The 17,536-nt window shown below is 39.4% G+C and overlaps 1 pseudogene; it reads left to right on the top strand.

The window, feature by feature from the left end:
• Positions 1–16,340, top strand: part of LOC121494814 — a 95,796-nt pseudogene extending 79,456 nt beyond the window's left edge.
• Positions 16,341–17,536: the final 1,196 nt, after the last annotated feature.

Here is a 17,536-nt window from a genome sequence, read left to right as displayed (position 1 = left end):
CCTGTTCATGTCTTTTGTCCATTTCATGATTGGATTGTTTGTTTCTTGGGTGCATAGTTTCATAAGTTCATTATAGATATTGGATACTAGCCCTTTATCTGTTATGTATAATGGCCATTGTAATTCTCAGTTGAAATATCCCTGAGGTCTGACAGCAGTTTGGTAGAACCTTAACCATAAATGGAAGTTTCACACACATTTCTTTTTTTTTTTTTAAGATTTTATTTATTTTTTTAATGAGAGACACAGAAAGAGAGGCAGAGACATAGGTAGAGGGAGAAGCAGGCTCCATGCAGGTTGCCCAATGTGGGACTGGATCCTGGGACCCCAAGATCATGCCCTGAGTGGAAGGCAGGCACCAAATCACTGAGCCACCCAGGCACCCTTAACACACGTTTCTGTCCAGCTATATCTAATAGCAAATAGGAGGCAACTGACACATTTTTCATCTGGCCTTATTTTGTGCTTCCCAAACAAAAAGTTACCAAGTAAAGTTATTTGGGACATAAAACAAGCTTGTAGGTTTTTATGTCTTCCAGAACCATAGTTCTTTTCCTTTTAAGTGTTTGTTTACATTCCAGTTAGTAAATATACAGTGAAATATTAATTTCAAGTGTATTATTTAGTGATTCAACACTTACATACAACACCTGGTGGTTATCACAAAATATGCACCCCTTAATACCCATCACCTATTTCATGCATCCCCTTTCGCGCCTCCCCTCTGGTAACCATCAGTTTGCTCTCTATAGTTAAGAGTCTGTTTTTTGGTTTACCTCTCTCTTTTGCCCCCTATGATCATTTATTTTGTTTCTGAAATTCCATATATGAGTGAAATCATATGGCATTTTTCATTCACTCACTGACTTATTTTACTTAGTATGATACTCTCTACTTCCATATATGATTATGCAAATGGCAAAATTTCATTATTTCTAATGGCTAATATTTCTTATGGATGACTATATATATGTGTTTGTGTATATATATGTGTGTGTAATATATGTATATATATATATATACACATATATATATATCACTTTTCTTTATCCATTTATCAGTTGATAGACATTTGAGCTCTTTCCATAATTTGGCTATTATAGATCAAGGTGCTATAACTTCAGGGTCCATGGTGCTCCTTTGGATGAGTAATTTCATGTCATTTTTGGTAAATACCTAGTCCTGAAATTGCTGGAACATGCGGTAGTTCTATTTTTAACTTTTTAAGGAAACTCCACACTGTGTTTTGGAGTGGCTGCTCAACTTTGCATTCCCACCAACAGGGTAAGGGGCAGAACCATAGTTCTTAGGTATAAAATAAACAATGTATAAAGGGTAGAACACTTATCTATTTGGGTTTTTAAGGATACCATTTATTTTTTGCTTGTTTATTTATTCATTTGTTTATTATTTTTCTTTAAGCTAAGCCTTTCCCTCATGTACATATTAAGGGAAACCAAACTACTGAGGTAGAGGAACTACAGACACCAACAGTAACCAAATAACTAGGGCCTAGAGCAAGGATTGAATCAGCCTACCTCCAAGAATGGGGACTGCAGCACAATTCCACACACATAGAGAACTGTGGCTGCCACCAATAATTCCCACCTTGGAATCTGAGTTGTGAACCAAGGGCTAGGTTTAGAAGTTACTCTGGACTGTTTTATAGAGTGCCCTCTACACATCACCACCAATGTCCATCATGGACAAAACCAGCAGGTTTGATTAATGAAGACTGCAGACAGGAAATGGGAACAGCCTAAGACAGCAAAGAGTAGTAAATACAGACTGTGATCTGGAACTGGGGAAAGGATACCAATGTGGACTTGTGGATTGAGCCAAGGGCTAAAGACTGGTGCTCTGTCATAGCCTCTGTGTCAGTCACATTGTGATCCATTAACCCTGGGTTGGAAAGACAATTCAATTAGGAAATCTAATTCAAAAAAATAGCAGATTTCCAAAATCTATAAAGAACTTATTAAACTCAACACCAAAGAAACAAACAATCCAATCATGAAATGGGCAAAAGACATGAAGAGAAATCTCACAGAGGAAGACATAGACATGGCCAACATTCACATGAGAAAATGCTCTGCATCACTTGCCATCAGGGAAATACAAATCAAAACCACAATGAGATACCACCTCACACCAGTGAGAATGGGGAAAATTAACCAGGCAGGAAACAAAAATGTTGGAGAGGATGCGGAGAAAAGGGAACCCTCTTACACTGTTGGTGGGAATGTGAACTGGTGCAGCCACTCTGGAAAACTGTGTGGAGGTTCCTCAAAGAGTTAAAAATAGACCTGCCCTATGACCCAGCAATTGCACTGTTGGGGATTTACCCCAAAGACACAGATGCAATGAAATGCCGGGACACCTGCACCCCTATGTTTCTAGCAGCAATGTCCACAATAGCCAAACTGTGGAAGGAGCCTCAGTGTCCATGGAAAGATGAATGGATAAAGAAGATGTGGTTTATGTATACAATGGAATATTCCTCAGCCATTAGAAACGACAAATACTCAACATTTGCTTCAACGTGGATGGAACTGGAGGGTATTATGCTGAGTGAAGTAAGTCAATCAGAGAAGGACAAACAGTGTATGTTCTCATTCATTTGGGGAATATAAATAATAGTGAAAGGGAATATAAGGGAAGGGAGAAGAAATGTGTGGGAAATATCAGAAAGGGAGACAGAACATAAAGACTCCTACCTCTGGGAAATTAACTAGGGGTGGTGGAAGGGGAGGAGGGCGGGGGGTGGGGGTGAATGTGTGATGGGCACTGAGGGGGACACTTGACGGGATGAGCACTGGGTGTTATTCTGTATGTTGATAAATTGAACACCAATAAAAATTAATTTATTTAAAAAAATAAGAAATAAATAGGGTAACTAAATTAAAAAAATTAATTTATTAAAAAAAACAAAAAAAAATAGCAGAACTCAAAGCAAGATTGATTTAAAACGGCCTTGGAAATGTTGAAAGATAGTGAACTCCATAGGACTCATAGGGCAGTATATTTGTATTTTTTTTGTCCACAAAAAGAGGCAGAAATTACCATAGGATCTAGACATTGTCACGAAATCTGTTAAAAAATAAAAGTTGGGGGGCGGGGCAAGATGGCAGAGGAGTAGGGTCCCCAAGTCACCAGTCCCCACCAACTCACCTAGATAACTTTCAAATCATCCTGAAAACCTATGAAGTAGACCTGAGATTTAAAGAGAGAACAGCTGGAACGCTACGAGAGGAGTTTGCCCTTATAATAAGGTAGGAAGGTGGAAAAATAAAAATAAAAAAGAATCAAGTGGGGGAGGTAGGAGCCGCGAAGAGCCAGGCTAAAGCCAGGGGGCGGCGAAAACCTCCAGGACAGGAAAGCCCAGTCATGGAGAAGCAGGAACTTTAAAAATCCGCACCAGATTCTTCCTGGACAGAAAGAGGCTTAGCAGGGAAACAGGGAAGAACTGCAAGAGGGGCAGTGGAGTTTCCAGGTTCCTGGGCTCACTGACAGAGGAAGTGCGCCCTGCTGAAGAGCACGCCACAGACTGTGGGCAGAATTCCGTAAAGGGCTGAGCATGCGCCTGGAGGGGCTTTGGGAGAAGCTCAGGCAGCGACTCCAGATGGAGGGGGCTGTGCCCTACTGCCTTCGGGAGCTGCGATCTCGGGAGCATGATTCCAGCAACACAGGCCCCAGATCCCAGGGCGCAGGGGGACATAGTCCAGGATCCCGCGCTCCCCCCAGGACAGTGCGGGCACTCCTGCGGCTGGGCACCCCTAAGATATGCAGATCAGCACTCCCCACCCCCGCCTCCGGAGCATCAGGCCAGTGTGGACTGGAGGACTGCAGTAGTTACTGGGGGAGATGACTCCAGAGCTGGAGAGCTGGCCGCCGCCAGAGTTGTTGTTCCTCTTGGATCACCATGAGCCTGGGACGGAGCGGGGCCACCAAGGAACAGGGGCCTTACAGGATAAACAGCTCCGACTGAGCCATGCACCTAGCGGGGGGGGGGGGGCAGCTCTTCCAGGTGCACACACCTGAGAACCAGCACAGCAGGCTCCTCCCCTGGAAGACCAGCTGGAAGGACAGAGGAAGAGCAAGTTCTTGGCTGAGCAGTGTTGGAAAGCTCCAGGAAAAGTCAAGGGATTTACAGTATATAAAACGAGAGGATACCCCTCATTGTTTTTGTTTTTGTTTGTTTTTTCTTTTTTTCCTTTCTTTTTCGAGTACAACTCATTTTTAGCCACTCTGCACTGAGCAAAATGACTAGAAAGAATCAGAGACAGTACTCTCTTCCACAGAGTTACAACATTTGGATTGCAATTCAATGTCAGAAAGTCAATTCAGAAGCACAATTATAAAGCTACTGGTGGCTCTGGAAAAAAAGCATAAAGAATTCAAGAGACTTCATGACTGCAGAATTTAGATCTAATCAGGCCAAAATTAAAAATCAATCAACTGAGATGCAATCCAAACTGGAGGTCCTAATGATGAGGGTTAATGAAGTAGAAGAACGAGTGAGTGACATAGAAGACAAGTTGATGGCAATGAAGGAAGCTGAGGAAAAAAGAGAAAAATATTTGAAAGACCATGAGGAAAGGTTAAGGGAAGTAAAGACAGCCTCAGAAGGAAAAATCTATGTTTAATAGGGGTTCCAGAGAGTACCGAAAGGGACAGCGGAGCAGAAAACTTATTTGAACAAATCATAGCTGAGAACTACCCTAACGTGGGGAGGAAAACAGGCATTCAGATCCAGGAGATAGAGAGATCCTCCCCTAAAATCAACAAAAACCATTCAACACCCTGACATTTCATAGTGAAACTTGCAAATTCCAAAGACAAAGAGAAAATCCTTAAAGCAGCAGAGACAAGAGATCCCTAAATTATATGGGGAGAAATATTAGATTAACAGCAGACCTCTCCACAGAGACCTGGCAGGCAGAAAGGGCTGGCAGGATATATTCAGGGTCCTAAATGAGAAGAACATGCAGCTAAGAATGCTCTATCCAGCAAGGCTCTCATTCAGAATAGAAGGAGAGAGAAAGAGCTTCCAAGATAGGCACTTGGAAGAACTAAAAGAATATGTGACCACCAAACCAGCTCTGCAAGAAATATTAAGGGGGACTCTGTAACAGAAAGAGGAAGCCCAAAGAAATAATCCACAAAAACAGGGACTGAATAGGTATTATGATGACACTAAATTCATATTTTTCAATAGTAACTCCGAATGTGAATGGGCTTAATGACCCCATCAAAAGGCACAGGATTTCAGACTGGATAAAAAAGCAAGACATATATTTGCTGTCTACAAGAGACTCCTTTTAGACCTAAGGACACCTACAGCCTGAAAACAAAAGGTTGGAGACCATTTACCATTCAAATGGTCCTCAAAAGAAAGGAGAGGTAGCAATCCTCATATCCGATGATTTAAAGTTTATCCCAAAGACAGTAGTAAGAGATGAAGAGGTATAGTATATCCAAAAAGAAGACCTAACAATCATGAATATTTATGCCCCTAATGTGGGACCTGCCAAGTATATCAATCAATTAATAACCAAAGTTAAGACATACTTAGATAATAATACATTTATACTGGGGGACTTCAACATGGCGTTTTCTGTAAATGACAGATCTTCTAAGCACAACATCTCCAAAGAAAGAAGAGCTGTAAATGATACACTGGACCAGACAGATTTCACAGATATTTACAGAACTTTGCACCCAAATGCAACTGAATATACATTCTTCTCAAGTGCACATGGAACTTTCTCCAGAATAGATCACATACTGGGTCACAAATCAGGTCTCAACTGATACCAAAACATTGGGATTATCCCCTGCATATTTTCAGACCATAATGCTTTGAAAGTTGAACTCAATCACAAGAAGAATTTTGGAAGAAATTCAAACACGTGGGGGTTAAAGACCATCCTGCTAAAAGATGAATGGGTCAACCAGGAAATTAGAGAAGAATTAAAAAGATTCATGGAAACTAATGAAAATGAAGATAAAACCATTCAAAATCTTTGGGATACAGCAAAGTATCCCAAAGCAGTCCTGAGAGGAAATTACATCTCAATGGAAGCATCCCTCCAAAAACTGGAAAAACCTTAAATACAAAAGCTAATGTTGCACCTAAAGGAACTGGAAAGAGAACAGAAAATAAACCTACACCCAGCAGAAGAACAGAGAAAATAAATGTTCGAGCAGAACTCAATGAAATAGAGACCAGAAGAAATGTAGAACAGATCAACAAAACCAGGAGTTTGTTCTTTGGAAGAATTAATGAGATAGATAAACCATTAGCCAGCCTTATTAAAAACAAAAGAGAAAAGACTCAAATTAATAAAATCATGAATGAAAAAAGAGAGATCACCACCAATAACAGGGAAATACTACAATTTAAAAAACATTTTATGAGCAGCTATATGCCAATAAATTAGGCAATCTAGAAGAAATGGACGCATTTCCGGAAAACCACAAACTACCAACATTGGAACAGGAAGAAATAGAAAACCTGAACAGGCTGATAACCAGGGAGGAAATTGAAGCAGTCATCAAAAACTTCCCAAGACACAAAAGTCCAGGGCCAGATGGCTTCCCAGGGAAATTCTATCAAACATTTAAATAAGAAACCATACCTATTCTACTAAAGCTGTTCCGAAAGATAGGAAGGGATGGAGTACTTCCAATGTCATCTATGAGGCCAGCATTACCTTATTCCAAAACCAGGCAAACACCCTACCAAAAAGAATTATAGACCAATATCCCTGATGAACACAGATGCAAAAATTCTCAACAAGAAAACAGCCAGTAGGATCCAACAGTACATTAAGAAGATTATTCACCGGGGATCCCTGGGTGGCTCAGCAGTTTATTGCCTGCCTTCCTTTGGCACAGGGCGTGGTCCTGGTGTCCCGGGATCGAGTCCGCGTCGGGCTCCTGGCATGGAGCCTGTGTCTCTGCCTCTCTCTCTCTCTCATAAATAAATAAATAAATTAATTAATTAATTAATATTAAAAAAAAAGATTATTCACCATGACCAAGTGGGATTTATCCCTGGTATGCAAGGCTCATTCAACACTTGTAAATCAATCAACGTGATAGATCATATCAACAAGAGAAGAAACAACGATATAATCCTCTCAATAGATGCAGAGATGCATTTGACAAAATACAGCATCCATTCCTGATCAAAATTCTTCAGAGTGTAGGGATAGAGGGAACTTTCCTCAGCGTCTGTAAAGCCATCTACGAGGAGCCCACAGCAAATATCAATCTCAATGGGGAAACACTGGGAGCCTTTCCCCTAAGATCAGGAACAAGACAGGGATGTCCACTCTCACCACTGCTGTTCAACATAGTACTAGAAGTCCTAGCCTCAGCAATCAGACAACAAAAAGACATTAAAGGCATTCAAACTGGCAAAGAAGAAGTCAAACTCTCCCACTTCGCAGATGACATGATACTGTAGGTAGAAAACCCTAAAGACTCCACCCCAAGATTGCTAGAACTCATACAGCAATTCCGCAGTGTGGCAGGATACAAAATCAATGTCCAGAAGTTAGTGGCATTTCTATACACTAACAATGAGACTGAAGAAAGAGAAATGAAGGAGTCAATCCCATTTACAATTGCACCCAAAAGCATAAGATACCTAGGAATAAACCTAACCAAAGAGGTAAATGATCCATAACCTTAAAACTATAGAACACTTCTGAAAGAAATTGAGGAAGACACAAAGAGATGGAAAAATATTCCATGCTCATGGATTGGCAGAATTAATATTGTGAAAATGTCAATGTTACCCAGGGCAATTTACATGTTTAATGCAATCCCTATCAAAATACCATGGACTTTCTTCAGAGAGTTGGAACAAATTATTTTAAGATCTGTGTGGAATCAGAAAAGTCCCCGAATAGCCAAGGGAATATTGAAAAAGAAAACCAAAGCCGGGAGCATCACAATGCTGGAATTCAAGTTGTACTACAAAGCTGTGATCATCAAGATAGTGTGGTATTGGCATAAAAACAGACACATAGATCAATGGATCAGAATGGAGAACCTATAAATGGGCCCTCAGCTCTATGGTCAACTAATATTTGACAAAGCAGGAAAGACTATCCACTGGAAAAAAGACAGTCTCTTCAATAAATGTTTTGGGAAAATTGGACAGCCATGTGCAGAAAAAATGAAACTAGACCATTCTCTTACACCATACACAATGATCAACTCAAAATGGATGAAAGATCTAAATGTGCGACAAGATTCCATCAAAATCCTAAAGGAGAACACAGGCAACACCCTGTTTGAACTTGTCCACAGTAATTTCTTGCAAGAGACATCTATGAAGGCAAGGGAAACTAGGAAAAATGAACTATTGGGGTTCATCAAGATAAAAAGCCTCTGCAAGGCAAAAGATACAGTCATCAAAACTAAAAGACAACCTACAGAATGGGAGAAGATATTTGCAAATGACCTATCAGATAAAGGGCTATGCAGGGATGTGGAGAAAGGGGAACTCTGTTGCACTGTTTTTGGGCATGTAAACCTGCACAGCCACTCTGGAAAACTGTATGGAGGTTCCTCACAGAGTTAAAAATAGAACTACCCTACAACCCGGGGTGCAGGTGTCCCAGCGTTTCACTGCATCTGTATCTTTGGGGTAAATCCCCAGCAGTGCAATTGCTGGGTCATAGGGCAGGTCTATTTTTAACTCTTTGAGGAACCTCCACACCGTTTTTCAAAGTGGCTGCCCCAGTTCACATTCCCACCAACAATGCAAGAGGGTTCCCCTTTCTCCTCATCCTCTCCAACATTTGTGGCTTCCTGCCTTGTTACTTTTCCCCATTCTCACTGGTGTGAGGTGGTATCTCATTGTGGTTTTGATTTGTATTTCCCTGATGGCCAGTGATGCGGACCATTTTCTCATGTGCTTGTTGGCCATGTCTATGGAATATTACTCAAGTATTAGAAGTGACAAATACCCACCATTTACTTCAAGGTGGATGGAACTGGAGGGTATTATGCTGAGCGAAGTAAGTCAATCGGAGGACAAACATTATATGGTCTTATTCATTTGTGAAATATAAAAAATAGTGAAAGGGAATAAAGAGGGATCCCTGGGTGGCACAGCGGTTTGGCGCCTGCCTTTGGCCCAGGGCGCGATCCTGGAGACCCGGGATCGAATCCCACATCAGGCTCCCGGTGCATGGAGCCTGCCTTCTCCCTCTGCCTGTGTCTCTGCCTCTCTCTCTCTCTCTCTCTCTCTCTCTCTCTCTCTCTCTGTGACTATCATAAATAAATAAAAATTAAAAAAATAAAAATATTAAAAAAAAAAAAGAAAGGGAATAAAGAGGAAAGGTAAGAAAATGAGCGGTAAATATCAGAGAGGGTGACGGAACACGAGAGACTCCTAACTCTGGGAAAGAAACAAGGGGTGGTGGAAAGGGAAGTGAGTGGGTGGTTGGAGTGACTGGGTGATGGGCACTGAAGGGGGACACTTGATGGGATCTGTACTGGGTGTTATGCTATATTTTGGCAAATTGAACTCCAATATAAAAAGAAAAAAATCAAAGTTTTTATAACATCCTTTCCTGTCCTGAACAGAAATCCAAAGATCCACAATATCCACGATATATCCACAAATATCCACAAATATCCACAATAGCCAAACTGTGGAAGGAGCCTCGGTGTCCATCGAAAGATGAATGGATAAAGAAGATGTGGTCTATGTATACAATGGAATATTCCTCAGCCATTAGAAATGACAAATACCCACCATTTGCTTCAACGTGGATGGAACTGGAGGGTATTATGCTGAGTGAAGTAAGTCAATTGGAGAAGGACAAACATTATATGTTCTCATTCATTTGGGGAATATAAATAATAGTGAAAGGGAATAGAAGGGAAGGGAGAATAAATGGGTAGGAAATATCAGAAAGGGAGACAGAACATAAAGACTCCTAACTCTGGGAAACGAACTAGGGGTGGTGGAAGGGGAGGGGGCAGGGGTGTGGGTGACTGGGTGACGGGCAGTGAGGGGGGCACTTAACGGGATGAGCACTGGGTGTTATTCTGTATGTTGTCAAATTGAACACCAATAAAAAATAAATTTATTATAAAAAAATAAAAAATAAAAATTGGTGATTTAACTATAAAAAAAGGATAATTTATCCTACATGCACATAAATTAAAAATTAAAATAAAAAATCACTTGTTGGGATGAGCATTGGGTGTTATGCTATATGTTAGCAAATCAAACTCAAATAAAAAATATATACAAAAAATAAAAATTATAGTCAGCCTAGTGAATTTTTAAAAACCTAATTGACTTTATTAAATAATTTTTTAATTGAGTGGTGTTCCACCTAGCAAATAATAAGGATCTCCATTAAGATGTAGAGATTGAAAGGTGTTTAAGTGAGGAGAGAAAGCAGAAAGATAATTCTAGCAAAGAATCCATTGTTTTGGTTAAGGTTGTCCTTCTAAAGGAAAAGTGGGGTATTTATCAGGACAGTTTTTAGTGTTCTTTGCCCCTGACAAACTAAATTCCCACACTTCTCTTTCCTAAGAATGTTTGCACACTATATTCATATGTGTACCAGTCCAGACAACGTACCCTTGGTCTGAATATTGTCTTCCCGAAAAACCTTTTGCCATCCTCTCCTGCTCTGCAGCTTATTGCTACCAGGAAACACCTGGAGGATATGTCTGATCCCTCACTTTTAGCCAAAGCATACCTCTCCAACCTGCATGCTGCACAGACATCAGTGGTGACTTGAAGTGACTTGTTTCCTGGTCTAAGTCTCTGCTCTTGGGACGCCTGGGTGGCTCAGCGGTTGAGCGTCTGCCTTTGGCTCAGGGCGTGATCCCAGGGTTCTGGGATCGAGTCCCACATCAGACTCCCTGCATGGAGTCTGCTTCTCCCTCTGCCTGTGTCTCTGCCTCTCTCTTTTTCTGTGTGTCTCTCATTAATAAATAAATAAAATCTTAAAAAAGAAAAAATAAATCTCTGCTCTCAATCTCCACAGAAGACAGTATGCAAGTCTTTCACATAACCTGGATATATGATTTATTATGGTGCCCCATCTCATAGTATAAGTCTCCAGTGATTGAATAGGTCCAGGATTCCAAAACCACCTCAGTTTCACTGACATCAGAGAAGGTGACAGAGAGATCTCCTTATCATGGCTGACTTCTTACATCCCATTCAGCTCCTGCTTCAGTTTTTGCTAACATCATCTTTTACATCAATGACAATTTATATGGCAGTCAGTCCACTAGGTGAATTATCTCCCTAACTTAATTTCTGTCCCCTTTAAAACACAGGTATGAAGCAGGGGATGGATGGGGTCTCAGGAGAGTTGAGGTTGCTCATAGCAAATGGATAGACTAACATGACTTCTTAGAACATGGGCATCCATGCCGCCTGCTGTTTTAGCTCCAGGAAAAACCGAAAGAGTCCTTTCAACACCTCGTTTCATGAGCCAACATATTTTCTAGATAAAAGAAAACACATTTACAATCATTAAAAGTTTTTATATCCTAATGAAGATATACAACATCTTTTCTGAGAAGGAAAAGAGCCACTCATCCATATTTAGCTGCTCATATGAGACCCAAAGTCTATGACATGAGGTTGGAGGTTATCATAAGTGGAATTTCTGGAGCTTCTTAAATCACAGGTGGGAAGGGGCTTGGGGGTAAATGCTGGTGCTGTCCTATTAGATTTACATCACAAGGAAGTATTATTTTCATAACATTATAGATAAGGAAAACTAAAGCAAGATAAATAAAGAGTAATTGTGACAGGAAAGTTTGGATAGAAGCATCAGGCTTTGAAATTAGTCTGGAAGAATGAAGAGTATCCTAAAGAAAAAAGACTTTACAAGATAAGGGAAGAGACTGAGCAAGGGCAAACTTTACATCCAATTCTGACATCCACACAATGCCAGTATAGGAAGAGAAGGGCTCCTGGATAAAATATTGTGGCCAGGACTGATGTTACACCTGTCCTTAACAACACAAACCACCCCTTGTTGTACTAACTCTTTTTCCTTCCCTCCTTTCTCCTCCCCATAGTGCCTTCTACTGTTCCTGCCATGGATCACTCTTCCTCTACCACATTCTGTCACATGGTGTATGGTGGTTTGGACTCCAGAGTTGGCAAGTTTTTTAGGGAATTCAAGCTGGGAAGCCAAATCATCCCTCAGGAAACCATCAATTTGATTCAATCACATCTAGAGGAGAGGGACCTTCAGAAAGTGGTTTCTATGATTAGTGATGCATTGAGAAACATTGAAAATACCTCTCTGAACTTTGCTGTTACTGGAGAGTCTGGGGCAGGGAAGTCCAGCTTCATCAATGCCTGAGGGGCATGGGACAAGAGGTAGAAGTGGCTGCCACCAAGATGGTGGAGACAACCTTGAAGAGAGCCAAATATAAACACAAATATTTTCCCAATGTGATATTGTGAAACCTATCTGGCATGGTGACCACTACCTTTCTACCACATGAGTATCTGAAGAAAATGAAATATTGGGAGTATAATTTCTTTATTACCATCTCTTCTACATGCTTCACAATCAGTGATATACAATTAGCTACAACAATTAGAAAAGTGAAAAAGAATATCTTCCTTGAACTAAGGTGGACGGTGATTTACATAATATAAAAATTAGCGAACCCAAAAACTTCAATAAGGGTAAAATTCTGCAAATGATCTGCAATTACTATGTGAAACATCTGATGGAGGCCAATATGAGTGATGCTCAGATCTTCATCTTCAGCTTTGAGTTGTTTAACTATGATTTCCAAAGCCTGGAGATCACCCTTCTGAGGGAGGTCCCAGCCCACAAATCTCACATCTTCATGCAATATTACCAAGTCTGCCATTGGCCGGAAGAGGGATTCCCTGTGACAGAGGATCTGGTTGGAGGCCATGAAGGCTGGAGCAACAACCACCATCCCTTGAGGGTGTTGCTTGATCAGTGATAACGAGGTGGAGAAGCTGGGGGATACTTTACACCTCTACAGGTTTTACTTGGGGTTGGATAATGCATTCCTGGAAACATGGCCAAGGACTTTCTTTTTTTTTTTTTTTTTTTAAGGACTTTCATGTGCCAGTGGAAACACTCAAGGCAAACCTTATGTCTCCCCATTTGCTATCAATTGAGAAGGAGGATGAGTCATTAGAGGAAAAACTGTTGAGATATGTGGAAAAATTCTGCTCTGTTAGTGGAGGACTCATTGCCACTGGTTTTTACTTTAGGAAGATTTTCTATTTGCAAAATTATTTCCTTGAGATTGTGGCAAATGATGTGAAAGTTCTTCTTTTAAAGAAAGATTTTTTAAGGACCCTGAGGGCTCTGGGCAAACCAATCTGCATCTGAATGTCGGGAATGAAAAATGGGAAAAGTGAGGCGTCCAGCTCCTGAATTATTCTCGGTGCTGGCATGGCACTGGTGCCTGGAAAGTTGATTTAGGCCTTCCTTCAAACATCCTGATCCATTTCCCTCCAGGTGTATCACAGACATTTCCATAATTCGCTCTTGAACAAACCACAATCTTAGTAGACTATTATTTGATAGTGAGAACAATTGGCTCTGAAGAATTCTTTCACACATTCCTTCCTGGTAACACAAGGACAGGAATCTGGAATTATCTGCTCAGTTGAGAGATTAATACTTTGTGTCATGGTTACTACATACCCATACCCAGCACTGGTCTTTCTACTGACATAGTAAAAAATGGCTGTTCACACAGTAGAACCTTGAAACTGACTTTTAAATAAATACATACATAGTTTGGATTTTGCATTCCTTGCATACTGTTGTGAATGCATAAATTCTGATCATTAATAGATCATCAATTAATGTTGAGTGATTATTCTCCTTGTCCTTTCTAAGGTTATCATTTTATTTAAAAACATAAAAGATAGTTGACCATGTGTCACAGGAAATGAAAGAGAAACATTAGCTAAGAAAATGAGTGGGAAATATCAGAGAGGGTGACAGGACATGAGATTCCTAACTCTGGGAAACGAACAAGAAGTAGGGGAAGGGGAGGTGGGCAGGGGGATGGAATGACTGGGTGACGGAGACTGAGGTGTTACTTGATGGGATGAGCACTGGGTGTTATATGTTGGCAAATCAAACTCCAATAAAAAATACAAAAAAAAAAAAAGAGAAACTTCATCTGGAGTGCACTATGAGAGGGACAAGTAAGTATATAAGATCGGAATATAATCCAAGGGCTTGCCTGTTGCAGGTCTAGACAGCCCTTGGCTGCTCTCAGTGTACTTTGTGTCTGAACTCGAGAGGTTAGGGAATAAGAGACAAGAGGTTTGTGATGAATCTAAGTGGAAATTAAATTTAAACATATCCAATCCCTCTTCTAAGAAGGGAAAGGCAAATTAGAAATGTACACTAAGATATCACTTATTTCCTATTAGATTGGGGGAAATTACAAAGTTTGACATTATGTAGGTAAAATTGTAGAAAAATAGGTGTTGTCATACAATGTTGCTGTTCACACAAAATGATCTAGCCTATAATGTGGCAGATTAGGCCATCTCTAGGAAAATTACATACACATTTACTTTTTGCCCCGGTGATCTCACTTTGAAGAATCTAGGCAATAAAAATTGAGAGTAGATTGGTATTGGCAGGGGTTGGAAAGTGGTGGAAATGTGCAATGCTGTTGAAAGAACACATCTTTCCGTTATAAGGTGAATGTATAGCATGGTGACTATAGTTAATACTGTGTAATAATAATATACAACAACAATACTTCAAATTTGCTAAGACGGTAGATCCTAAGCATTCTCACCACACGCACACACACACACACACACACAGAGATGTATTAATTAACTTGATTACGGTGATCATTCCTCTATATGTATATGTATGTTTATATGTATATATATATCACATATATATACAATCATTACATTGTACACTTTAAATATATATGATTTTGTCAGTTTTACCTAAAGATGGGGGAGAGGAATTATAAAGCTGGAAAAATTCCAAAACATAAATATTTAGTTATTAATTACAGCACTATTTTAAATAGTAAAACACAGTATTCAAATGTGCTTCAATAGGAAATATTACAGCCACAAAACATATGACTTGACAGCTATACAAAGGAGTGAGTAATACACTATATATTGCTATGCTATCAATCCCAAGATACTTACAAAAATTCACATTTGAAGCTGTCTGGCCCTGACTTTTGTGTTTGTTGGGAGTTTTTTTGATTACTAATTCAATTTCATTGCTGGGAATTGGTCTATTCAGATTTTCTAATTTTTTTTTCTTGATGCAGTTTTGGAAGATCACATGTTTCTAGTAATTCATCCATTTTTTTTCTCTGTTATCCAATTTCTTGGTATGTAATTTTCATAATATTCTCTTACAATCCTTTGCATTTCTGTGGTGTCACCTGCTATTTCTCCTCTTTTATTTATGATCTTTTTGGCAAAATCTCTCCCTCTCTTTCCCTCACGCCCTCTTTTTATGAGTCTGGCTGGAGGCTTATCAATTTTGTTGACCAGAGCACTTGCTCCTGGTTTCATCAATCTTTTCTTTGAGTTTTGTAGTTTTATTTCATTTATTTTTGCTGTAATCTATATTATTTCCTTCTTTTTCCTTTTTTTTGGGGGGGGGATTGTTTGCTCTTATTTTTCTAACCCCTGTCGATGTATAGTGAGGTTGCTTATTTGAGATTTTTCTTGCTTCCTGATGTAGACGTGTCGGTATAAACTTAAGTTCTTAGAACTGGTTTTGCTGCATCCCAAAGATTTTGGATCACTGTGTACTTATTTTCATTTATCACCATGTATTTTCTGTTTTCCTCTTTGATATCTAGGTTGATCCTATCACTGTGTAGCAGCATATTATGTAACCTCCATGTACTCATACTCCTTCCAGATTTTTTCTTGTGGTAAATTTCTAGTTTCATAGCATTATGGTCCAAAAAGGTGCATGGTATGACTTCGATCTTTTAAAATTAGTCGAGGTTTGTTTTGTGGCCTAAACTGTGATCTCTTCTGGAATATGTTCCCTATGCACCTGAAAAGAATGTGTATTCTGATGTTAAAATGGAATGCTCTGGATATATCATTGAAATCCATCTGGTCCAATGTGTCATTCAAAGCCATGGTTTCCTTGGTGGTATTCTGATTTGGTGATCTGTCCATTCATGTAAGTGGGGTGTTAAAGTCCCCATTATTATTGTTATTATCTATTACTTCCTTTATGTTTGTTTTTAGCTACTTTCTGTATTTGAGTGCTCCTATGTTAAGTGAGTAAATATTTACAACTGTTTTATTTCCTTGTTGAATTATTTTGTTTATGATTATGTAGTGTTCTTATTTTTTTTCTTGTTCTAGTCTTTGTTACTAAATCTATTTTGTCTATAAATGCATTGCTACACCAGCTTTCTATTTGAACCCATATTCATGATAAATGCTTCTCCATCCCTCACTTTGAATCTCCGTATGTATTTAGGTATGAAGTGAGTCTCTTGTAGGCAGTGTATAGTAGATTACTCTCATTTTTATTCATTCCACTGACCTATATCTATTGATTGGAACATTAGTCCATTTACACTCAAAGTAATTAATGAAATGAGGAGGAACTTTTTTTTAGATTTTATTTATTTATTCATGAGAGACACAGAGAAAGAGGCAGAGACATAGGCAGAGGGAGAAGCAGGCTCCCTGCGGGGAGCCTGATATGGGACTTGATCCCAGAACTCTGGGATCATGCCCTGAGCAGAGGCTCAACTACTGAGCCCCCCAGGCATCCCAAGGAGGAAGGTTTTTGAAAGAAAATTCACAAGTATGTGCATATTAAATAATATGCTCTAAACAACCCATGGACCAACAGGAAATCAAAAGGGAAATTCTCCCAAATATTTAAAGAAAAACTGATACTAAAAATAAAAACTGGTACTAATTTTTCTCTAACTTTTCAAAAAACACTGGACACCAAAAACATGTTGACACTCCGTTGTACAAGGCCAGAATTACTTGTGAACTAAAGCCAGAGAAGACACTAGAAGAGAAAATATTATAGGCCAGTAGCCTTAAGGAATATAGATGCATTTTTCCCCCACCAATATGCTAGCAAACCAAATATAACAGATCACACAACAGGATAAAGTGGGATTTATCCCTGTGATGCAAGCATAATTTCACATGAGCAAATCAACATGCATAATTCATCACAAAACAGAACAAAGAATGAAAATAATATGGTCATCTCGGTTGAAGCAGAAAAAGTATTTGACAAAATTGACTGCTTTTTCATGATAAAAATGCTCAATAAATTGTCTATATAAGGAATGGAACTCAACATGATAAAAGCCATGAAGGACAAGCCCATAGGTAATATTATACTCAACAGAAAAACAGAAATCTTTTGCTTTAAGATCAGGAACAAGACAAGTATACCTACCAACAATTCTATTCTAACTAGTACTGGAAGTTCTAGCCATGGCAACCAGGCAAGAAAATATACAA

Source organism: Vulpes lagopus, chromosome 7 (assembly GCF_018345385.1).
Source record: "Vulpes lagopus strain Blue_001 chromosome 7, ASM1834538v1, whole genome shotgun sequence".
NCBI lineage: Eukaryota > Metazoa > Chordata > Mammalia > Carnivora > Canidae > Vulpes > Vulpes lagopus.
The sequence above is the reverse complement of the archived record's forward strand: the minus strand, read 5'-3'. Positions and strand labels throughout refer to the sequence as shown.